This window comes from Dromiciops gliroides, chromosome 5 (genome assembly GCF_019393635.1).
Source record: "Dromiciops gliroides isolate mDroGli1 chromosome 5, mDroGli1.pri, whole genome shotgun sequence".
NCBI classification, from domain to species: Eukaryota; Metazoa; Chordata; class Mammalia; order Microbiotheria; family Microbiotheriidae; genus Dromiciops; species Dromiciops gliroides.
In genome coordinates this window covers 205,249,140-205,274,126 of record NC_057865.1, presented here as the reverse complement: position 1 = coordinate 205,274,126, position 24,987 = coordinate 205,249,140, and the positions used below count along the sequence as shown (strand labels likewise).

The 24,987-nt window shown below is 36.8% G+C and overlaps 1 protein-coding gene across 1 annotated transcript in view; it reads right to left on the bottom strand.

The window, feature by feature from the left end:
- SLC38A4 (solute carrier family 38 member 4) overlaps positions 1-24,403 on the bottom strand; it is a 112,178-nt gene extending 87,775 nt beyond the window's left edge. Inside the window, 1 exon segment of the mRNA XM_043966779.1 lies at positions 24,275-24,403. The gene's annotated coding sequence lies outside the window, so the exon portion shown is untranslated.
- Positions 24,404-24,987: the final 584 nt, after the last annotated feature.

Sequence of the window (24,987 nt, the reverse complement as noted above, 5' to 3'; positions counted from 1 at the left end):
AGTGGAATGATGAGTTTGCAAGTAAGACTTCATAGAGTTAGAAAGAGAGTGATCAGAAAGGAAGTGGAAACACTGATTTTGGATGGCTTTTTCAAGAAGTTTAACCATAAAAGTGTGACAGAGAGAGATGGAACTATAGTTAAGAGGATGAATCAAATGAGAACTTCTGAAGATATGGGAGATATGTGTGTCTTTTGTAGGAAAAAGGAAAGTAAGCAGTAGAAAGAGGGGAAATTTTGCTGTAACAGAGAGGACAAAATGGGATTTCTTGTGCATGTAGAAAGTCTAGCATTGGCAAGAAAAAGAGTTACCTCGATATGGAATAAGGGAAATAGAAGACTTGTGAATGATATGAGATAAGAAGGGAGTAAGAAAAAGCTCTCAGTAAATGGCCTGTTTTTCCCCAGGGAAATATGAATCAAGGTTCTCAACCAAGAGGATGGAGGAGGGAGAGGTGTGAAAAGTTTAAGGAGGGATGAAAAGGTGTAGAAAAACTTCTGTGGAGAGTACAACAATAAATTGATGGGGGCAGGGCGGGGCAATGAGGGTTAAGTGACTTGCCCAAGGTCACACAGCTAGTAAATATCAAGTGTCTGAGGCTGGATTTGAACTCAGGTCCTCCTAAATCCAGGGCCAGTGCTTTATCCACTGCACCACTTAGCTGCCATATAAATTGATTTTAAAGTATGAAAAACCCTTTGATCTAGCAATACCACTGCTAAGTTTATACCCCAAAGATATTCCCCAAAAGAAAAAAGACCTATTTGTACAAAAAAAAAATATTTATAGCAGCTATTTTTGTGGTGGCTAAGAATTGGAACTCAAAGGAATACTTGGGATAGTGACTTTCCTAATTAATATCAACACAAAAAGAATTATAAACAATACTAGCAAAGATGTTACAATAATATATCACAAAGGTCATACAAAAGATGTGATTTATGCCAATAACTGACCATATCACAATAAAAATAATAGAAATGATAGAAACCATAGAAACCATATAAATAAAGACAAAACTTTTAACAAAATGCAATACCCATTCCTATTAATGAAAAACACTAGAAGGCATAGGAATAAATTGGGCTTTTCTTTAAATGATAGCTATTATCAATAGACAACTAAGAGCAAGCTTTATCTGCATTGGAGATAAACTAGAAGCTTTCCCAGTAACATCAAGGGTTAAGCAAGGATGTCAATTATCACCATTATTATATGATATTGTACTAGAAATGCTAATTGTAGCAATAAGACAAGAAAAAGAAAGTAAAGTAATAAGAAGAAATGTGGAAACTGTCACTCTTTGCAAATTATATGATGGTATGCTTAGAGGGCAGCTAGTGTGCTGGGCCTGGAGTTGGGAAGATCTGAGTTCAAATCTGGCCTCAGACACTTACTAGCTATGTGATCCTGGGCAAGTCACTTAACCCTATTTGCCTCAGTTTCCTCACTTGTAAAATGATCTGGAGAAGGAAATGGCAAACCATTCCAGTATCTTTACCAAATGGAGTCATGAAGAGTCATACATAACTGAAACCACTGAACAACAATAAAAACAATGTTTAGAGGACCCTAGAGAATTAACTAAAATTATAATTGAAACAACCAACAACTTTAGCAAAGTTGCAAGGTAGAAAATAAACTCATATAAATCATCACCATCTCTACATATCACCAACAAAACCCTGCAGGAAGAAACAGAAATTCCATTTAAAATGACCATAGACAGTATAAAATACTTGGGGGCCTACATATGAACATAATTACAAAATACTTTTTACACAAATACAGTCAGATCTCAACAACTGAAGAAATATTAGTTACTCATGGGCAGGCCAAACCAATATGATAAAAATGAAAATTCTACCTAAATTCATTTACATATTCAGTGCCATACCAATCAAATAGATCTGGAAGAACAAAAAGGTCAAGAATATCATAAGAATCAATGAAAAAAGTGAAGGAAGGTGATTTAGCAGTAAAACTGTATTACAACACTATAATCATCAAAACAATAGAATAATGACTAAAAATAGAGTGGTGGGTCAGTGGAATAAATTAGATACAAAACATACAGTAGTAAATGATTATAATAATCTAGTGTTGGATAAACCCAAAGATCAAAGATTTTTAGAATAAGAACTCATTATTTGACAAAAACAGCTGGAAAGCCTGGAAAGCAGTCTTGCAGAAACTAGACATAAAACAATATCTCATACTGTATGCCAAGATAAGGTCAAAATGGGTACTTGATTTAGATATAAAGGATGATCTCATAACCAAATTAGAGGAGCATGGAAAAGTATAACTGTCATGAATTTATGTTAGAAGTTATAACCAAATAGGAAATAGAGAGGAACATGGGAGGTACAATGGATAATTTAGATTTACATGACATTAAAAATTTGTTTGTGAAAATAAAACCAGTGCAGTCGACATAGAAAAAAAAAAGCAGGAACCTAGCAAAAGATTTTACTTCAAGTTTCTCTGAGAAAGCCCTCATACTTCAAATATATATTTATTTATGCATATAAATATATTTCTATAAATATATATGTAAATTATACATATTTTTATGTATACATAAATGTATATAATATATATAATATATGTAATATAAGTATATGAACCATGCCCTAATTAATAAATTATCAACAGATATAAATAGGCAGTTTTCAGAAGAAGAAATCAAAGCTCTCTATATTCATGAAAAATGCTCTAAATCACTAATAATTAGGGAAATGCAAATCAAAACAACTCTGAGGCACTACCTCACACACATCAGATTAGTTAACATGAGAGAAAAGTAAAATGACAAATGCTGGAGGGGATGTGGACAAAATAGGTATGTTAATGTATTGTTTTTAGAATTGTGAATTTGTCTGATTATTCTGAAGAGCAATGTGGAACTATGTCCAATGGGTTATACATACCCTTTGACCTACCAATCCATCTACTAGATTTGTATCCCAAAGAAATCAAAGGAAAAGGAAAAGGAAAAGGACCTATTTGTACAAAAATGCTTATATCAGCTCTTTTTGTAGTGGCAAAGAATTGGAAATCGATGGGATCTTCATCAACTGAGGAATGGCTGAACAAGTTATAGTGATTGTGATAGAATACTATTGTGCTATAAGAAATGACAAACAAAATAGTTTCAGAAAAACCTGGGAAGACTTACATGAAGTGATGCAAAGTGAAGTAAGGAAAACCAGTTAAATACTGTACACATTAACAATATTGCAACAATGATCAACAGTGAAAGACCTTGCTACTTTGATCAATAAAATGTTCCAAGATAATTTCAAAGGATTCATAATGAAAAATGCTACCTCCTCTCCAGAGAAAGAACTGATAAACTCTGAGTGTGAATTGAAAAATAATATTTTTCACTTTTATTTTTCTTGCTTTTTTTGCAACATGTCTAATATGAAAATACATTTTATATCATTTCATGTGTATAATGAGTATATCACTTGCCATCTGAGTGAGTGGGGGAGAGTATGAATGATAGGGAGGGTCATAATACGGAACCTCCAAAAATTTCAAATGAATGTAAAAATAAATAAAGCAAATCAATTTTTGAACAGACTGGTTGGAATTACAATTTTAAAAATATCAGAACATATACTTTACTTCCCTTAAAGCCCAGGTAAAAAATTAATAAGCAAAGAGACCAATAGAACTCAAATGCTGATATTACCCTGGGAAGCTAGGCATTCCATAAAATTCTTCCCATGTTTCTATGAGATAAATTGGAAGGTATACAAGATGAGCTGTTATATTTTAGGGGCAGCTAGGTGGCACAGTGGATAAAGCAGTGGCCCTGGATTCAGGAGGACCTGAGTTCAAATCTGGCCTCAGACACTTGACACTTATGAGCTGTGTGACCCTGTGCAAGTCACTTAACCCTCATTATCCCCTCCCCCCAAATTTATAGAATGTAAATTCTTTGAGGGAAGGGACTACTTCCTTTTTTATTTTGGTCAAAAAAAAAAGTCCCAGTGGTAAATTCTTGTTGGTTTATTGGTTGAACAGGTGAACAGAAAAGGACAAGGGTAGAGGGTTCCAATTTGATTAGAACATAGAATAGATGAAAAAGAGAGGACAGTGTAAAAGTTCAAAGTGAGATCAAAGGAGGATTTTTTTGGAGTTGGAGAGGGCATTATTGGTCATCTAATCCAGCCTCTTCATTTTATAGGTAAGGAAATAGAGGTTTAGAAGTAAACACATTATCCAACAACACATAGCAAATAACAAATGGAAGATTTGAGCCCAGAATCTCTGACTTCAAATCCATTGATTCTTGCACTCTACCAGTCTGCCAAGTTGCAGAGTATTTTGAATGCCATCAGGTTCAGAAATTTACTCTTTATTCAATAAGCTATTAAAGCTTATTTATTAGAGTGGCATACTCATCATAGTTATGGATTGGAGAGGAAAGAGAATTAAGTCCATCTGAATTTAACTTGTCAAAGGTGAATTTTAAGGACACTTTGGGAAAATCATATATACACAAATGTGTGTGTATGTAATCAACATTACCTTTATCATTGTTATAAAAATATCACCCTTTTGGGGGGGGGAGGAGTAGAGCAATGAGGGTTAAGTGACTTGCCCAGGGTCACACAGCTAATAAGTGTCAAGCGTCTGAGGCCGCATTTGAACTCAGGTCCTCCTGAATCCAGGGCCAGTGCTTTATCCACTGTGCCACCTAGCTGCCCCTAAAATATAACAGCTCATCTTGTATACCTTCCAATTTATCTCATAGAAACATGGGAAGAATTTTATGGAATGACATAGAATAAATACATCCAAGAGAACAATTTCAACAGTGACCATCATAGGCAGTCAAACTTATGAATTGAAATAAAGTATTTTTCCTGGACAACTAATATGGAAGCATACCTTCCATTTTAGAGGTGAAAACCGTGAATGTAAAGTGTAGAAAACACTGTTAGACATAGTTGAAGTATTGGTTGACTTGGCTTAAATGTTTTTCATTTCTACAAGAAAGGATTCTTTGAAGGGTAGAGAGATGAAGAGGAAATTAGTATGGCCTAAAAACAGAGCAACATGTTCTTTGAGAACTTTTAAATGTTAATTCAATAAGCATTTATTAAATAACTAAGACTGATCTCTCTGCATTTAGCTTATTTTGTGGATTAACAAAGTTTTCCTTGGCTCATATCTAAGAATGCTATTATCATTATAGATAACTCTGAGTTACTCTGTTTTCCTAAAAGGCAAATGATAAGAATGTTAATCCGAGGTAGGAAAACTAAAATACATGCCAACATTCATTCTATTTTGGTAGATCATTCTTTGAAAATATGGGTTAAGGTATGTGGGATAAGTGCCACAGAGTCATTTGCCTAGAAACTTTCCCTACTAGCCTTTTCTACAGCTTCTGAGTCCCTTTGGTAAAATTTCAGGCTACTGGGGGGTGGAAGGTGGGGAGGGCATGGGTCATCCCTATGTTTGCTAAGTCCCTTTAACACATGTGGATGTGTTAGTCCTTTCAGTCTAATTAAAGCAATTTACACAGCATATAAAATCTAGTAACCAATAAAAATTATATTTGTTTATTCCAAATTTTCATTTCCATATTAAGTACTATTTGGGCACCAAATTTGAAATTTGAGACAGTACATTGTTCTTTAGGAATGAGTTCTAGGGATCCTTGATGAAAAAAAACATTAGATTTGGAGACCTGGATTTGAGTCCCACACTTTCTCATTGTATGACCATATGCAAATCACTTGTCTCCCCCAAACTATAGTCTCCTCATCTATAAAATGGGAATGATAATACTTCCACTATATATCTAATTGAATTGTTGTGATAGCAAAATGTAAAACATAGTAGAAATCTAGGCCTATTGTTATTATTATTCATTAATATAGATGAAGCAACATGATTTAAATTTTTAAATCAATAGCTACATTAAATTAGGGATCTAAAAGAGACAAGAAAACTGGTATTTAATTTTTTTCTTTTCTTCAAAAATGGATTTGATAATCATCAACATGAATATTTCTATATCTAAAAACACGAAAAGAAGGCTACAGGTGAAAGAATGAATTTCAATTACAAATATCTTGTTTTTTCAATATATTATGAATTTAATACAGTACCAACACTAGTCTACTTGTCTTTCTCTCTGTTTGAACTTTCTGCTCTCTTCAGTATATTTTTTAGGGGGTGGTGGTAAGGCAGTTGGGGTTAAGTGATTTGCCCAGGGTCACACAGCTAGTAAGTGTCAAGTGTCTGAGGCCAGATTTGAATTCAGGTCCTCCTGAATCCAGGGCCAATGCTTTATCTACTGTGCCACCTAGCTGCCCCCTCTTCAGTATATTTTTAAGTGTTTCATTAATGTCTGATACATACTTTGACAAATATTTTTAAATGGATACCAGATTTACATTTTTTTCTCTAAATTCAGAAAAATTGGCTGTTGGCAGGAAAAAATTGTAGAGGAAACAGAAACTGCTCTGAGGAAAGGTTAGGCAGTATGGTATTTTGAGAAAATCTGGAAAAAATAAAGGTTTGGGTGGGGGCTTCTGGAGTTAATTGGATAAATTGGGGATTTTTTTTAATGATTGATTTATGAAAAATGAGAAACCAGTTAATCTTGGCTCTTTTAGAATTTTTAGACCCAAACTAATATGAAATAGACTAGATGAAGTAAGAAACCAATAAAGTCACTGTGGGCTAGGGTTACCTCTTTCCTAGAAGTTTTTCCTTTCTTAATGCCTATAATGCCCTCTGAAAAGAGAGTTTAAATCTATGGTACAAGATCTTGTGCCCTGATACTTTAAGAGAACATATGTGTCATATTTCTTTGTGTGAGTTGGTTTAATGTCATGCAGAGTATATGCTGTCAGCATTATTTGTAGCCTGTATCCTGGTAAATCCAGCTGACCCTTTTTTTCCCTTTGTGGTTTAATCAGCTAAAGGAAAAGGAGTGAAAAGAGCAAGGCCTTTTCTGATAAAAATGTCCAAGCTTCAAAAAGATATGATCTCATTTCTGTGTTCCTTATTCTAGCCAATGGAGAAATGAAAAGAGAAAGACAGACAAGAGGGAAGGAGATCCTATCCCCATTTACAAACACTTATGATCTTTAAAACTAAATAGAGATTAGGTTTACAACTGAAATGTAATATTTTAACATGTATTTCCAAACTATGATGGGAATGTGGTTTGAATGTTTTTTATACATGCCTATCCTACTAGGTTTGGGGAAGGTTTGGCTCCCTAGGATTGATGAGAATAGAAACCTCTCTATCACTTCCTCCCTCTCTTCCCTGAAGAGTGAATGATTTGTTGTTTTAGTGTAGGGGAAAGTGATTTCATCAACCTTAATCAAATTTCATCAAATACTCAGTTCTTAAACAGAACTGAAGCCCCTTTAAAGGTTTGTCTCTGGGGATTCTAAAAGCAGAGGGGGAAAAGAGCAAATGGTTTTGCAGTTTAAAGTTTTCGAGCCTAGTTTGGTGCTTAAGAACTACTGAGTGCAAACTATTAGCTCTTCTCTCCAACTTGGAAGGAAAGAAGTTTATTTAAATCAGAAAGCAAATAATTTGGGAATACTTGAAATTTCATTTTAGAATATTGTTTTACCTTTTCACTGTGGTCTTCTATGAATGATTTAGTAGAATTTACTTACAAGAAATCAAATTGGAATCATTTTTCTTGGCAATATGAGAAAATGCCTGTAAATCTTAAAGATTTCATTCTAATTAGGAAAAGGTAAATGTTGATAGTGAATTTAAGATACATAAGAAAAGTGTGCTAAATTTTCAAAGTAGAGATTCAATGGATTATAAAGAAGCTACTTATGGAGATGACTTGAGATATGATTTAGAAGCAGAGAGGGGAAATTCTGTGGTTTATAGGGCTTTGATTAGAGTTCTTACGGAGAAAGGAAAATGGAGAATTGGAGGAAGTTAGAGTTGTTTGTGAATAGGAAATGCTGTGAAAACTATGAAAAACACTGTGAAAATGAAATTCAGTTAATATATAAAAGCATACTTCAGATACGGAAAAGTTTTTAAAATGCAAATCAAATTTGATTTTCCAAAAGCAGGAATACAAAAATTGAAATTGTTAATGAAAGTCAGGACAATACAAAATCCTTAACTTGTAGCATGCAATAAAGGAACAGTCTAGGATTTAGTAAAAGAAAAAAACAATAGAATTTTAAAGAAAGTTTTAGATTCATTAATAGAAAAGGAAAATAGTATGATTTCTATACCTATAAAATTGTAACCTATGCTTCAAGAAATGTTTGTTTCTTCAACTCAGGAAGTTAAAGCAAGTTTTTTAAATACAATTTTATTTTCAGTTCCAAATTTTCTGATAGGTATGAGGTGATACCTCAAAGTTGTTTTAATTCTCATTTCTCAACCTGGAAAGACTTACATGAATTGATACAAAGTGAAGTGAGCAGAACCAGGAGAACATTATACAAAGTAACAACAATATTGTATGATGAAGAACTGTGAATGACTTAGCTATTCTCAGCAAGGACTAATGATAGCATTCTATCCACCGCCAGAGAAAGAACCAATACTATCTGAATACATACTGAAGCATGATATTTTCACTTTTTTTTCTTTCTCTTTCCTTCTCTTTCATTTTAGTCTTCTTGTACAAAATGACTAGCATGAAAATGTTTTACATGATTGCACATGTATAAACTATATCAGATTGCTTACCATCTCAGGGTAGGGAGGGGGAAATGGGAGGGAAGGATAGAATTTGGAACTCAAAACTTTTAAAAAATGTTTGAAAAAATTGTTTTTACATCGAATTAGGGGAAATATATAAAAAAACTTTCATTTCTCTAATTATTAGTGATTTGGAGCATTTTTCACATGACTTATTGATAACTTTGATTTCCTTTGCTGAAAACTGCCTATTCATAACCTTTGACTATCAATTAAGGAACAGCTCTGATTTTTATAAATTTGATTCAATTACCTATATAATTGAGAAAGGATATCTTTAGCTAATAAACTTGCTATAAAGATGTTTTTCTTTGTTTCCCACTGTTCTTCTAATTTTTGCTTCGTTTGATTTGTTTGTGCAAAAACTTAAATTTTGTAGAATCAGAATTAGCCATTTTTAGCCTCCTGTGTAGCTCCCCATCTCATTTGGTCATGAACTCTTTCCCTATCCATAGATCTGACAAGTAATTCCTTCCATATGCCACTAATTTGCTTATCTCACCCTTTATATCTAAATCATGTACCCATTTACTCTCTAATAACACAACTAAGAAGACCTAGAATCTTGATTCCATATAGCTGTGTTTATGTTCATATATATATATACATATATATGTATGTATATATAAAATCTGCCTGTTATCTATGTATCTATCTATCTATGTATCTATCTATTTATTTGTGGTGCAGCTAAGTGGCACAGTGGATAGAGTACTCAGCCTGAAGTCAGGAAGACTCAACTTTGTGAATTCAAATCTGGCCTAAAACACTTACTAGCTGTGTGACCCTGAGCAAGTCACTTAACCCTCTTTGCCTCAGTTTCTCATCTGTCAAATGAGCTGAAGAAGAAAATGGCAAACCACTCCAGTATCTTTGCCCAGATGGAGTCACAAATAGTCAGACATGACTGAAAAACAACTTAACAACAGCAACATGTACAAATATACATCCTATGAACTACTACAGAGCTTGATCACAGAGTCATAGAATCTGAGCCATTACTGCCAAGGGTTTTGAGTAAGCTATATAATGCTATCCTGAAGGAGTATGAGACCAAAATTTTCCATGGGAACCTTTGCTCCTGTTCAAGTTGCTATAACCATATCCTGTTAATATATTACTTGTTCCTAGAATGTTCCAGCTGCACCAACTTGTATTCTTTTCAGTGTACAAACTCTGCAGTGCCCCCATTTGTCTTTTTTCTTTCCAATACAGTTCAAAGTACTACAAAATGTTCATTTTTTTCCCTAGTTGAGAGAAGGACTTGACACCCAGTACTGTGTCTATAGTTTGACTCTTCCCTTACAGCTACAGGAAATTCCTTGATCAAATAAGAAAATGTGGAATATTGAGTCAATTTTCACACACATATATTCACAGAATAAAAGCTGCAGTGGGTTTTTAAAAAAAGGAAAAGGGAAAGTTTGAAATATTGATTACCTCAGCTAATTAGAAATTAGATACATACATACATGCATACATGCATAGATGTAGACATCTTAAATATATGTGTGTATGTCTATTCAGACACTGTCAAAATGAGAGAGAGAGAGAGAGAGAGAGAGAGAGAGAGAGAGAGAGAAACCTGTAATTTCATTAATATAGTAGACCCTTAGTGAGGATAATGTTGATGAGCAACTGTTTTGCAAATGTTACAGAGTTGCCTAAGGCATTGATAGGTTAAATGACTTACCCAAAATAATTTAGCTAGCATATGTCAGAGGAAGGACTTGAACCTGGTCTTGCTGATTTCCAAGACCAACTCTACCACATCATGCTATACCCTAATTCTTTGAAAACTGATTGTCTCTGATACATGCGCACACACATATACATATTCTCAAATTTTCTACTAACCAGTGTATCTGCCTAAGAGATAAAACAGCATAGTGGAAAGAACCCTGGACTTGGGTTGACAGACCTCTGAATTTGGATGTCATTTCCTTTCTCAAGAAACCTTATCTCTAGGACGAAATACAAACTCTTCAGCCAGGCATTTAAACTTCTCCACAATCTTCACCATAAGACTTCACAGAGGCTCTGCAGTCAACCCAGAATCTGGGCCACCTGCCTTCTGGCTTCAACTCCAATATGGGGCACACAACTCTGATCTCTTCCATCCAGAGACTTCTTCAGGTTTTCTTAGCTCTTTCCCAGATTTGGTCCACCTTGAACTGCCAGCTTCTGTCTTCCTCCAGGCCATACCTTCAGCTATTCTTGCCTGTACAGCTGTACTCTTCTGTACCTTTCAGTACACACCATCACAACCTGTTACAAGGGAGGGCCTTGAATAGTCTAATCAGCTTCTTCCCTCGACAGACTTCTCTCCAGTCACTGATATTCTCCGTGGACTCATTCCTGAATGGTTAGTATACTCGTGTCTCCACATACTCTCCTCATCCCCATGATTCTGTTTGTTTGTTTTTGTTGTTGTTGTTGTTGTTGTTGGGTTGTTTTGGTAAGGCAATTGGGGTCAAGTGACTTGCCCAAGGTCATACAGCTAGTAAGTGTCAAGTGTCTGAGGCCAGATTTGAACTCAGGTCCTCTATCCACTGTGCCATCTAGCTGCCCCTCATCCCCATGATTCTGAATCCTCAACTGCTGAAATACACCATTTCCCAATCCCTGCTCCCTCAATCATGTTCCCCTCAAACCTCTACCCTAAGTGTTCCACTCCAGCTCTACCCAGCCCTTTCACTGTGCTCTCTGGAATATCTGCTCCATAATGAACTCAGCTAACAAAGTTTCATGGGTTCATCCACATTCATTCATCAGCATTTGAATAGAAGGAAAAGTAGCAGATAGGAAGGTAGTTGGTGCAGTAGGTTGAGTGCCAGATCTAGAGCCAGGAAGCCTCACTGGATCAGGAAGACCCATAGATTCTGGAATGCCTGCTCCATAATTATCACATTTGTTTTCTTCTTAAACCTTTACCTCACACACTCCTATTTTCTGGTAGTGAGACCTTACCTACTCCAAACACTGCATTACTGGCTCTCCCTTTACAATCCTGGTTGCACATTAACTCATACTCCAGACTCACTAGTTATGATTGTGGAGTCAAAATACTCCTTGCTCCTCATTGCAGCTTTCAGGCAGCTGCTCTACCACCATTACTCAGAAATTTATCCACCTTCAGGGTTCATCTAATTCAAAGTTATTATCTAATCCAAGTCCTGGAAGCCAGTGGCCATTATCTATCAGCACCTAGAGCATTCTAATTCCTTCTTCAAGTTTAATGCCTGCCTCACTGTATTTCTCTCCTCCCTGACTCCTACTTTCATATGGAGACTTCAACATACATATTTATATGAAATTATTCTAAGTTCCTAGTTCTGCAATCTACTCCTTCAATCCACTTCAGCTAAACACAAAGATGGCCATACCCTTGATCTTGCTATCATCACCCACAAGTGATTTCTGTTTTCATGACATATGAAATTACTTCTAGCTTTCCTGAACAATACAAGCTACAACACAGGTCAGCATCCTCACTGTAACTTCCAAGGAATTTACCCTTCACTTATTTCCCAGGCCATCACCCCTGCATTTGTTGTGCCCTCTTCCCTTCCCTTCCCTTCCCTTTCTTGATGCATTGGTGAAACAGTTCAAATCTTTAATATCTGTTACACTTGAATCTTTTGCCCATTCTATCAGTGATCATTCCTTAGAAAACCCCAAATTTATATTACTTTTACTATCTGTTATTTTGTTGTTCAGTCATTTTTCAGTAATGTCTGACTCTTTGTAACCCCATATGGGGTTTTCTTGGCAAAGAGTTGTTTGCCATTTCCTTCTCCTGCTCATTTTATAGATGAGGAAACTGAGGCAAATGGGGTTAAGTGACTTACCCAGGGTCACACAGCTTAGTAAGTGTCTGAGGCTGGTTTTGAACTCAGGAAGATAAGTCTTCCTGACTTCAGGCCCAGCAGATAGCTGTCCATCTGCTACTTTTGTTCCTATTCAAATGATAGTGAATGGATCTAGATAAATCCGTGAAACTTTGCTATCTGGGTTCACTAAAAATTCATGTTACATAATCTCATTTCTTTCACATCTCCTTCATAGGTTCACTCTCCCACTCACCATCATGTTTTTCCCAAACATTTTCAATTCCTCCTCAAACTTCCCATGACACTGCCTTCTCATCACATTCTCAGCTACAGACCTCATTTCTGATCTCCACTGAAAAATTGAGACCACTCACCATTCACCACTCATGTTCATTTCAATCGCTGACACCTTTCTCCAGTATCTCTTTATTTACACTAGTCCTGGACAAAAAGATAACCCTTTCCTTTGCCATGTCAAACCCCTCTGCAAGCATTCTTGATCCCACTCCTTCCCATCTTCTTCAGCACATTGGCCACTCTATCATTTCCACTCTCTAGTCTTCAGTTTCTCCCTATCTTTTGGCTCCTTCCCTGTTGCCTGCAAGTAAAATAGACCCAGATTTCCTCTATCTTAAAAAAAAAATCCTAGGGGCAGCTAGGTGGTGCAGTGGATAAAGCACCAACCCTGGATTCAGGAGGGCCTGAGTTCAAATCCGGCCTCGGACACTTGACACTTACTGGCTGTGGGATCCTGGGCAAATCACTTAACTCTCATTGCCCTGAAAAAAAAAAGAAAAAGAAAAAATTGGGGCAGCTTGGTGGTGCAGTGGATAGAGCACTGGCCCTGGAGTCAGGAGTATCTGAGTTCAAATCCGGCCTCAGACACTTAACACTTACTAGCTGTGTGACCCTGGGCAAGCCACTTAACCCCAATTGCCTCCCTAAAAAAAAAAAAATCCTTGCATGGTCCTCCTGTCCCTGATAGTTATTATCCCATATCTCTTCTCCCCTTTTCAGCTAAACCTCTAGAGAAAGCTATTTAAACTTACTGCCTCTACTTCTTCTCCTCTTACTCTTTTCTAAACTTTTTGTAATCTGACTTCTGACCTTGCCTTTCAATTGAAACTGTTCTCTCCAAAGTCACAATCATCTCTTAACTGCCAGATCTAATAGCTCCTTAATCGCCATCTTTTTGGATATTCTCTCCTCTCTAGGCCTTTCTAACACCGATTTCTCCTGGCTATCATCCTAGTTGTTTGACCACTCCTCAGTATCTTCCTACTCACAATGCCAGTTCCTCTTGGCTGTCTTCTCCATCTATACTTTCTTGCTTGGTGAGTTCATTAGCCTCTCTCTAAAAGCAATTATGATTCCCCATGTAAATTATTCCCATATATTCTCTCTTAATATTGTATCCAGCCCTAATCTCCCTCCTGAGCTCTGGTCACATTCCTTTTGGACATATCCAACTGGATATCCCATAGGTATCTCAAATTCAACATGTATGAAAGAGAATTCATTATCTTTTCCGCAAACTATTCCCCTTCCCAATTTCCTTATTAATGCTGAAGTCAACACCATCCTCCCAGTCAAACAGGCTTGCTACCTCAGTATTATCCTCTTCTCTCACACTCTAAATATATCTAATCTGCTATCAAGTCCTTTCATTTCCACCTCTACAACATCTCTCACATGTCCCCTTCTTTCCACTCACATAGCCACCACTTAGGTATAAGCTCTTATCTCCTCTTGCAGGATTTATTCCCATATCTACTAGTTGAGTTCCCTGCCTCAAGTCTTTTCCCACTCTAATCTATTCTGTATATTTACACATGGTAGGAACAAGGCAAAGACCAAACTCTTTAAAAGGCAGCCACATTCAAATCTTTTACACAGACTGCCAATGAATAATTAGAGTTTCCTTTAGCAAAGTACAAAATGTGTTCTTCGCTATACACTACTAAAAATGGCTCAGAGAAAAATATATATGCAGGAACCACTCTGTTTTGTGCTTTCCAGACCAGAACTAGTATATTGTCTGTAGTTCTGATACCATATTTTAAGATATGGATAAAGTGGGGCAAATTCCAAAGATGACCAGAGGTGTAAAGAATGATTATTGGAACTTGGGATTTTTAAGTTAGAGAAGAAAATCAGTGAGCAACTATTTATTAAGCACCTACTAAGTGCCAGATATTGTGATAGGCACTGAAGATACCAATACAATAAATGAGACAATCTCTACTTACAAAATTTACTTTCTAATGAAAACAGCTACAAAGACATATATAATTAGTAAGTCAGTCAGCAACTATTTATTAAGTGCATACTATGTGCCAGAGACTATGTTAAATTCTATGGATTTAAAGAAAAGCCATAGACAGTTCCTGCCCTTAAGAGTTCACAATCTAATCAAAGGAATGCCCATTAATTGGGGAATGACTAAACAAGCTGTGTTACATGATTGTGATGGAATATTATTGTGCTATAAGAAATGACAAGCAGGATGATTTCAGAAAGGCCTGGAAAGCCATGTGGTTACTAAAAATAGTTACTCTGGACCAATCAGAACTTGAAAAAAGTTACCTTTGGAGGTGGATGAAGTTGATGGATTTAACTATCCAATTCTTTCTACTGTAGTTTCCAGCACTATATGTATGGTGAATCCACTAGCTGGATTGCATAAATTTTGCATAAGACTGAGGTTTCTGATAATCAATGAGGATTTGTTGTACATACATCACTTGAATTGTGTAGCATAATGGTGTTTAGCATTTAAGCCTTACAGGGGTATAAAAGTCTGAGACCAGCACTGCTTGGGGTCTTTGGGTCCTAGAGCTGAGGCTGGCTTTATTGTAAGATAGGCCCTCTCTCAATAAACCAATTTTCTACAGCTTGGAGACTTTGTTGTTTCTTTTTCTTCATTGGACTAAGAAATTTTTGCGATAAACAATATTAGTAAGCATCAAAACTTTCTAGTATTGCTTAAAAAAAAAAGGAAAGTAACAAATGGAACACAGTAGACAAGGGAGAATTACAAACAATGGAACTCCATAACATAATGTTTAATAATCCCAATAACATAAATTACACAGGAAAGAACACCTTATATGTTTTAAAAAATAAACTGCTAGGAAAACTGTTTTTGACCAGCACTTTACACTATATTGCACAGCATGGGTAGAGAAAAATAAGTGATACCCAAGTTTCACATCAAGGGCCAGCAATGAAGGGAAGACCTCTTTTAACTCAGAAAGAGAAGAGACTACAGGAGAATAGGTGAGTAGGATCCAAGAAAGATTGAAAAATGGTGAAAGAGTCTTTACTTTGGAAGTGGGAGGGGCTTCAAATGATGAATGTTTCAATGGGTGAAAGGAGATGAGGCCCTTACACTGAATAAGACTTGTGGAATTTAGTGCCTGAAAAGTCCACTTGTCCTTTGAGGAAGGGAAGTTAGAAGCCCTGGGGATAACTTGCAATTAGAAGAGTGGGAGAGCATAAATACTGGCAGGAGATTACCAGGTATATGTAGGGGGTGGGAAGTCAACAAGAGAAGGTATAGATCAGTGAAGGAGGTAGATGCCCCTACCATGGGGCAGCATCCTCTGATACCTGCAATAATTGGGACCACAACTGTTCCAGTAGTTGATACCCTACTCCACAAGTGGCCAGGAAAGGGAGAAGATGCTAGCTGCCTTTTGAAATCTTGCAAGGCTCTATATCAAAGGAAAAAGGATGCAAACAGGACGAAGTTCTATCCCAGATATAATGTTGCCTAGGATCGCTGAATTTATGGTTTCAAGTTTAGTGAAGAGAAGGACATCACCCCCAACTCTACTCCTCACTAACCCAGAACTCAAGTATCATTCTTATATTTCAAGATTGGCAGGAAAAATAGGTTTAATGGGCAAGGACTGACTTTTAATATATACACCAAGTTCCTAAGAGGTGGTTGGAGCCAGTTCTGAAGGGGGAAGGGGAGTGGGGTTGGAAATAAGAGGTCTATACCTGAGATTTCAACAGGATGGACAACACTGTTGTCTGCAGTTTATAATCTTAAAGAGTCATGGGAGCACACACAGAATATGGGCTAGAGGAAGACCCTGAACTCTACCTCTCTATTCCAAGGTTCATCTCTATTTCAATAGTTTGAGTTGTGCCCTTTTGGAAGCATGTTCAAATAAACAAACCAATAAACACTTATATTTAGTTCAACTGAAAATGTCAAGACATATTATTCTAGTCTAAAGTCCTTTCCAGTCCTTACCCTAAAAGGACAAGAACAAAAGGTTAAAAAAAACAGGGAAATGAATTAAGGATGGTAAACAAATAGAACATAAAAAGACCCCTATGCTAGTGAAGAACCTTGTTTTCCTTTTCCCCTGGATGTATGGAAATTGTGTCTCTGCCTTTGGCCAGCACCCTCTTTCTCCATTTTGAATGGATCAAAATGTTGATGGGGAGGAGGTCCCTTTTTTTAATCCAGGAGAATATCTTGGTAGTGTGGTCAAGGAAGGAATATTAATTAAAGCTTAAAATGACTAAACATTTGGAATATTACATAATGCCCAATCATATCTATTCTTGAAATTCTTTGAACAGGTTCATTTCTATTTACCTGCTTCCCTAATCTATACAAGTTATTCTGCTCTGCCTCTACAAGATCTTGAAACAAAATTACAAAGAATTTTTCCCCAATAAAGGGAAGAGTTTCCCAAGTCCTTTCTGTGTCATTGAGACTACTGTTCAGGGTGCCCCAACTGACCCACACCTGCAGCTGGTAATAATCATTTTCCTCCCTTATTTCTACAAGGCTACCTTGTAAGAAGATAGCATCATTCGAAAAATATAGCCCCTACAGGTGTTTGGGGAAATGAACTGAATTCTCAATATGCAGAATCAATCTCTTCAAAAAACTTGCCTCTTGGTGAAATATTTTTCTTTTTTTTCTTCTTTATCATTTTGGTGTCATAGTAAATGTATCTATTGATTTAAAATAGTTCCAAATCAAATAGCAAAGTCCCTGACCTGAGGAACATATAAGGTAAAGAGCGTAAATGTTGCAAGACGAATGATACAAAGTAAGGAGAAAAAAGATGCAAGTAAAATTATGGTGGACTAAGAAGGATTTTAGATTGTTTTTAAAAGGACAAGATGACATAAACAAACTGGGGCCCCAAATTTCAAGAGTATAACAAAAATATATCAGTGGAATTGTAATGATTGGAATGATGCCACCTACTGGAGACTTAATATAGGAAAGCTCCACCATGAGGCGAACGTCTCAGAGGGCAAGGCCATGTGGCTTTTCCTTGGCGTCAGGAAGTGACGTTTGCTCATGGGTGCTGTCTATCAAGGCTACCAGCCAATCAATTTGAGGAGCCTCCTATTTTCTGGGAGGAGACAGGAAGGAGGAAAGAGGGTCTGTACGAAAAGCTCTCTCTCTTTTGGGTTCCTGATTTGATGGTGGTGGTGGCGGCAGAGGACTTCACAGGAAATTTGAGGAAAGATAGGAATGCCAGGCTGTTGGAATTCTGTTCTCAATCTTTCTCTTTCTATTTTTCAATAAACCCTTAAAAACCTAAACTTGTTTTATCAGTGATTTTAGTCAGTTTCCCCCAAAACTTGGGGAACAGATTAGAATCCACATTTAGAATCTTAAATTACACAGAATAAAGTTTGTAATTAGGAGAAAAATCAATCAATAAACATTTAATAGGCACCTACTATGTGCCAGGCATACTAAGTGCTGGGGATATACAAAGAGGCAAAAGATAGTCCTTGCCCTCAGGGATCCTACAATCTAATGAGGGAGAAAATATGCAAACTAATATATACAAAGCAAGTTATATATAGGATAAATGGGAAATAATTAAAAGAGGGAAGGCACTAGAATTAAGGGGGGTTAAGCAAGGCTTCTTGTGGAAAGTAGAATTTTAATTGGGACTTAGAGGAAGTCAAGGTTGAGAGAACATTCAAGAAGAGATGACATTCAAGTTATGAGGGATAGCCAGGGAAAATGCCCAGAGTTGAAAGATAGAATGTCATGTTGGTGGAAAAGCCAGGAGGCTTAGTGTCACTAGATTGAAGAGTACATGACAAGGAAGAAGGAAGACTAGGAAGATAGAAAGGGGCTAAGTTATGAAGGGTTTTGAATGCCAAACTAAAAATTTTGTAATTGATCCTGGAGGTGACAGGGAACCACTGGTGCTTATCAAGTAGGGAATTGATAAAGTCAGACCTGCAAGTTAGTAATTTTACCAGAGACACAAAAAGAGACATCCACTTTGGTGGCTGAATGGAGGACAGATTGGAGTAGAAAGAGACTTGAGTCAGAAAGACCCACAAACCGGTCATTGCATTAGTCTAGAAATGAGGTCATGAGGACATACAAAAGAATGTTGGCCTTAACAGAGGAAAGAAAGTTGGTAGATGTTGCAAAGTGAAATTAGTGGGCTGGGGAAAGAGCTTGCATATGGGGAGGTAAGACATAGTGAGGAGGTAAGGATAATTTCTAGAATTCAACTCTGAGGGACTTGAAGGATTGTGTAACTCTGTCTAATAATAGGAAAGGTAAGAGAGAAGGAGAGTTTGGGGGAAAGACAAGTTCTGTTTTGGAAATATTTAGTTTAGGCTGTCTACTGAACATCTACTTCAAAATATCTGAAAGGTTGTTGGAGATGTGAGATTGGAGGTCAACAGAGAGGTTGGGGAAGAATAGGTAGATTGAAGAAATAGAAATAGTAATTATATCCATGGGATCTGATGAGATGAAGTAATGTAGATGGGGGAAAAAAGAAATAATACTTTTAATGCTGGGTTGTTTAGCTTAATCAACTTGAAGGCCTAATACATCTCTGCATTCAGCTCAGTACAGTGATTGTCATAGTAAGTGATTAATAAAAGTTTATCAGAATTAAATTTTGCATGGTTTTATTCTTCTTTCCTATTTTCAAAGAGAAAAGATGAGATAAAGAAAGGTTGGATAGTAGGATGCTATGTGGACTAAAAATAAGTAGAAATGGGCAGGTATAATAGTAGAAGAAAGGTAAACAACAAAAAAGATCATGGAAGGAATTTAAAAGAGGGAAGAAAAACGATTAAAACCCTTGGTAATAATTTAATGGCTATGCCTCTGACAATGTTATTGTCAAAAGGAAGTTCAGAAAAGGGAAGGATTTAGAGTAAAAAAAATAAATTCAGACTATGATATGTTGGTTAGTATTTCATAATCAGTTTTCCCAAAAACTCTACCCAGGAGACACTTGTAAATTTAATCTGCATTATTAACATTTTCTTCATCTTAAATCTATACAACCAACAAAACAATAAATCAAGCCCTAATTTGTAGCATTTGGTTATTTTTAAGCATTAATTCTCACACTGGGAATTTAACAATAGGCTTTCTAAGACTCTCAGTCTATAGGGACTGGCTACAGGACACTGCTACTCCCTGGGGATATTTCTAGGATATCCATTTTGCAAAGTTTTTGTCAAAAGCACAGTCATCTTCTACTGTAAGCAAATTAGGAGAACAAGGAATAGAAGAAAGGGAGAATTTCTGACCAAACGAGAGAGAGAGAGAGAATTACAAGATTTTAAAAAGGATAATTTTTTATTATATTAAATTAAAAGGTTTTTGCCCAAACAAAACCAATGCAATCAAGATTAGAAGTAAAACAGAAATTTGGGAAACAATTTTTACAGCCAGTATCTTTGATAAATGCCTCATTTCTCAAATATATAGAGAATTGAGTGAATTGATAAATGGTCAAGGGATAGGAATAAGCAGTTTTCAGATGAAGAAATAAAAGCCATTCGTAGTCATATGAAAAAATACTCTAAATCACTGTTGATTGGAGAAATGCAAATTAAAACAACTCTGAAGAACCACCTCACACTCATCAGATTGGTTAATATGATAAAAAAAAAGGGAAATAATAAATGTTGGAAAATGTGAAAAAATTGAGGCACTAATGCTCTGTTGGTGGAATTGTGAACTGATCCAACCACTCTGGAGGGCAATTTGGAACTATGCCCAAAGGTCAATCTATCTGTGAATAAGAAAGGATCCACATGTACAACAATATTTATAGCAGCTCTTTTCCTGGTGGCAAAGAATTAGAAATTGAGAGGATGCCCATCAACTGGGGAATGGCTGAACAAGCTGTGGTATATGGTGGAATATTATTGTGCTATAAGAAATGATGAGGAAAGGATTTCAGAAAACCTGGAAAGACATATGAACTGATGCCGAGTGAAGTGAGCAGAACCAGGAGAACATTATACACAGTAATGGCAATATTGTACAATGATTGACAACTCTTTTTAGCAATACAATAATCAAAGACAACTCATGATGGAAATGCTATCCACATACAGAGAAAGAACTGAATAGAGATTAAAGCTTACTGTTTTTACTTTCTTTATTTTTTCATAGTTTTTTCCCTTTTGTTTTGTTTCTTCTTTCATAACATGACTAATATGGAGATATGTTTTACATGATTGCACATATATAACCTATGTCAAATTACCACTGTCTTAGGGAGAAAGGATGGGGAGGGAAGGAGAAAATTTGAAACTCAAAATTTTATTTTTAAAATGAATGTCAAAAATTATCTTTGCATGTAATTGGAAAAAGTAAAATACTATTTAAAAGGAAAAAAACACAACCGTTATTCTAGTCATCCAGATTTGCAACCTCAGTGACCTTTGACTCTTCATTCTCCCTCATCCCACACATCCAAACATTCCAAGTCTTGTCAATTCTTTGTAACATCTCTCATGTCCATACCCATCACTCATATAAAGTAGCAGGGTGTGGTGGTAGACAGCAACTCCAGTGTTTTACTATCTTATTCTCAGTCATTCAATCAGTACACATTTATTAAATGTCTTCTATGGACCAGGCACTGGGGATACTAAGAAAGGTAAAAGAGAGTCCCTGATCTCAAGAACTCACTGACTAATAAAGGAGAAAACTTGTAAATAGTTATGTAAAAATTAACTATATATAGAATAAATTGAGAATAGTCAATAAGAAGGATAGGGAAAGGTTTTGTAGAAGGTTTAATTTAAACTGTGACTTTAAGGGATCCAGGGAAGCCAAAAGGTAGAGATGAAGAAAGAGAATACAGGCATGGGATACATCTTGGAGTAGACAGATGGAAAGTCTTGTTCAAGGAAAAGTAAGGCAGCCAATGTCATTGGATTACAAAGAAAACTCAGTTTTCATTGTAAGAAGACTGAGAAGTTGTGAGGTGGAGGGATAGGCTAAGAAGGTCTCTGAAACTTAAACAGGATTTCATATTTGATCCTAAAGGGATTAGGGAGCCAATGGAGGGGGAATTGGAGTAGGGGCCATTGGAGAATTGACTGGAGTCAGGATAGACTTGAGGCAGGCTGAACAATCAATAGACTATTCCAATAGTCTTCACATGAGGTAATAAGGGTTTACACCAGGATGGTGGCAAAGGGGAGAAGTGGGTATATAGGAGAAGTGGTATATGTATTTATATATGTGTGTATACACATACATATGTGTGTGTGTTTACATGGCAACAGATTGGATATAATAGGAAGAATGAGAGTGAAGAGTTTAGGATAACATGTGAGTGGAAAGCCTAGGGGGAAAATAGTGATACTCTCAATAGTTACAGGGAAGCTTATAAGGAGAGAGGATTTTGGGAAAAAATAATGTGTTCATTCATGTCCAGCTATTGGACATGTTGAGATTAAGATGACTATAGGATACCCAGTTCAAAATGTACAATAAGTAGTTAGAGATGTGAGAGTGGAGATCAGCAGAGAGATTAGGACTAGATAAGTAGATGATTCTCAGATTATCCCTGTAGAGATGATAGTTGATATATTGATTCAGCATATACTTATAAGTAAATGTCTCCCCCAAAATAATATAACCTTCTTGAGAGCAGTGCCTGGTGCATCAAAATAAGTGCTTGTGATTGGTTGATTGATCACTTATTATATCTCCATGGCCTCAGAATGGCTGTCCTCCATGCCAAATTTTGGCTACTTGCTGTATAATCATAAAACAAAATTTGAAACTTTTGAGTATGCTTGAGCCTGAAGAGGAAGGCTATAGATATACTTTCTAAGAGAAATAAGACAATTAAAAATCTCCACTTTTCTTCCCCATACACAAAACCAACTCCAGGTATTTATAGCTTTTTCTTGGTTCTATAGGGAAATATACCTGCCTTTCTTACCTTCACCCTCTCCTTCCCCCAATTCTTTTTTACTTTTTTCCTCCACTGTGCTACATTCCTTCCTTTCCCTCCACCCCACCCCACCCCACCATGCTCTAATCTACCTCCCTCTTTGCCTGGCCATCTCCCTCCCCTCCACAAATCACTATTCCTAAGGCCAATGAGCCATGCAAGTCCTTGTGTTGTTTTGTAGAAAGAACAGAATTCAGATTATCTAGGTTCCATACCTGACCGAGAAAGTCATTATTTGTGTGACCTTGGACAAAGCCTCAGTTTCCTCATCTGTAAAAGAAGAGGGTTAGACCAAATGACCTCTGATATCTCTTCCATCTCTACAAGGTTCGAACTAATTCTTCTGAGTTTTGGGATATACCCCATGTTCTAGAAAAATCTAGATATTTGCTAAAAAGCAATCCCCAGGATTTCCTTCATCCAGCTAAAGAGAACAGCATCCTAAATGCCCAGATGAGGCAGATTCTCCAGAATCTTCAATTCTCCCGTGGTCCTTCTCCTATAAGCGCCCTTTTCATTGCCCTCATGTCTCTGGGAGGTCCCTCCTTTCCCTGCTTCTCTACTTTGGTCTTATCCCTTAATCTCTGCTGCCTCATTTTTCTGCAGCTATGTCTACTTCAGCCACAGAGCCTGAATTTCTGAACAAAGCTATGAACAAATCAATCAATCAGTCCCAAACCCCAGCCTGATCCCTCCTAGCCCTGGCACTTCCCTGGCTTTTCACTGCGTACTGTGATGGCCTTGTTTACATCTCCACTGTTTACCTACACCGCCTCTTTAAAAAACCCTCCACACCTTAAGTGAGGCTTTGAAGAATGGGTACTGGGCCAGCAGCTAGGTTAACACCTCACCAAGCAAGCCTAAGCCACATGAGTGGCCAGACTCCCAAAGGGGATCAGCCTCCGCCCCGCCCCTCCACCTCCTTTCCCCTCCCCCCTCTTCTGCCTTGCTCTGCCTCCCCTCTTCCAGGGATGGTAGTGGCAGCAGCAACAGGCGGAGCAAGAATTTTAACAGAAGGGCACCATGAAGTGCTTCGCTACAATTTCTAAAACTAGTGGTTATAGGGAAAAGGATAGGGTGAAGGGGTGGGGATGAAGGAGTGTGAGGGGAGTGAAGGGGTAAGGTAGAAAAGAGAGGAGGGAGGCTCGACAACTTTCTTTTGCTATTAACTGGCTCTCGGTGACAACACAAAAGTAGCACAAATCAATCCCTTCTCCCAAATGAGTGCCAGTACTTCCAGCGAATAGGATCAAAAGCCACCTAATAATAATCTACCTAAAGAGTAGAGATACTACAACAGTTTAAAATCAGCAATACCAAGCCTGAACTTGAACATACAGTGTCACACACGTGTGTGTGTTCTTTCTTCATGAGAACATCTCCGTTGAGATCAGACCTAAGTTTGCATACTGACAACTGTATTCGTTCTAAAAGGAAAAAAAATAAATAAATTTCAGAATCACTCACCTTTTTCCTTCTGCCCTTCCTGAACGAGTATGTAGAGTAGTACTCGAGGGGAAAAGATGGATTGAGAGCCTGCTTTCTGTTCTTTTCGCCAGTTCTGGAGTGGAAATTTCTATCAACTGATTGGGGGCCACATCCTTCGGTGTCACATTTCCTGAGGACCCTCCCTTCCAGAAAAGTCACCAATCATCAACTAGCAACCTGAGATGTGGACAAAAAGCATCCTCCCAGGTGCAGTTGAACTGTCTAGTTGAGCTGGAAGCGTGGAAGCCATCGGAACTGGAAGTCAAAACTCCGGTTTAATTGATGATTAAAATAAAATAAATAAAAATCAGATAAATAATGCTTTTGTTAATTTTGTCTGTCTGCTCCTCGCAAAAACACATTCCTTTCCTTACTTTGAATTATATATTTAAACTTTTCCAGATAATTAAAAATATTTTAACCTTAAGAGAATAATTTTATTAGTCTGAAAGAAAGAGCTTTATAACGACTCTACATATAATTATGAAAAGACACTAATGTCTATGGCATGCCTATTTATTTTCCAGTCAACAAAGGATAAGAAGACGCTGGGTTGTCTTTCTGAAATGGTTGTGGTGTTTGAAAAAGTTTTAAATGACAATGAGTACAAATATAATCTTGCTTTTAACAAATATTAGGTTATTATTTTCATGCCCTGGATGACTACCTATATTGACTCCAGTGGACATAAA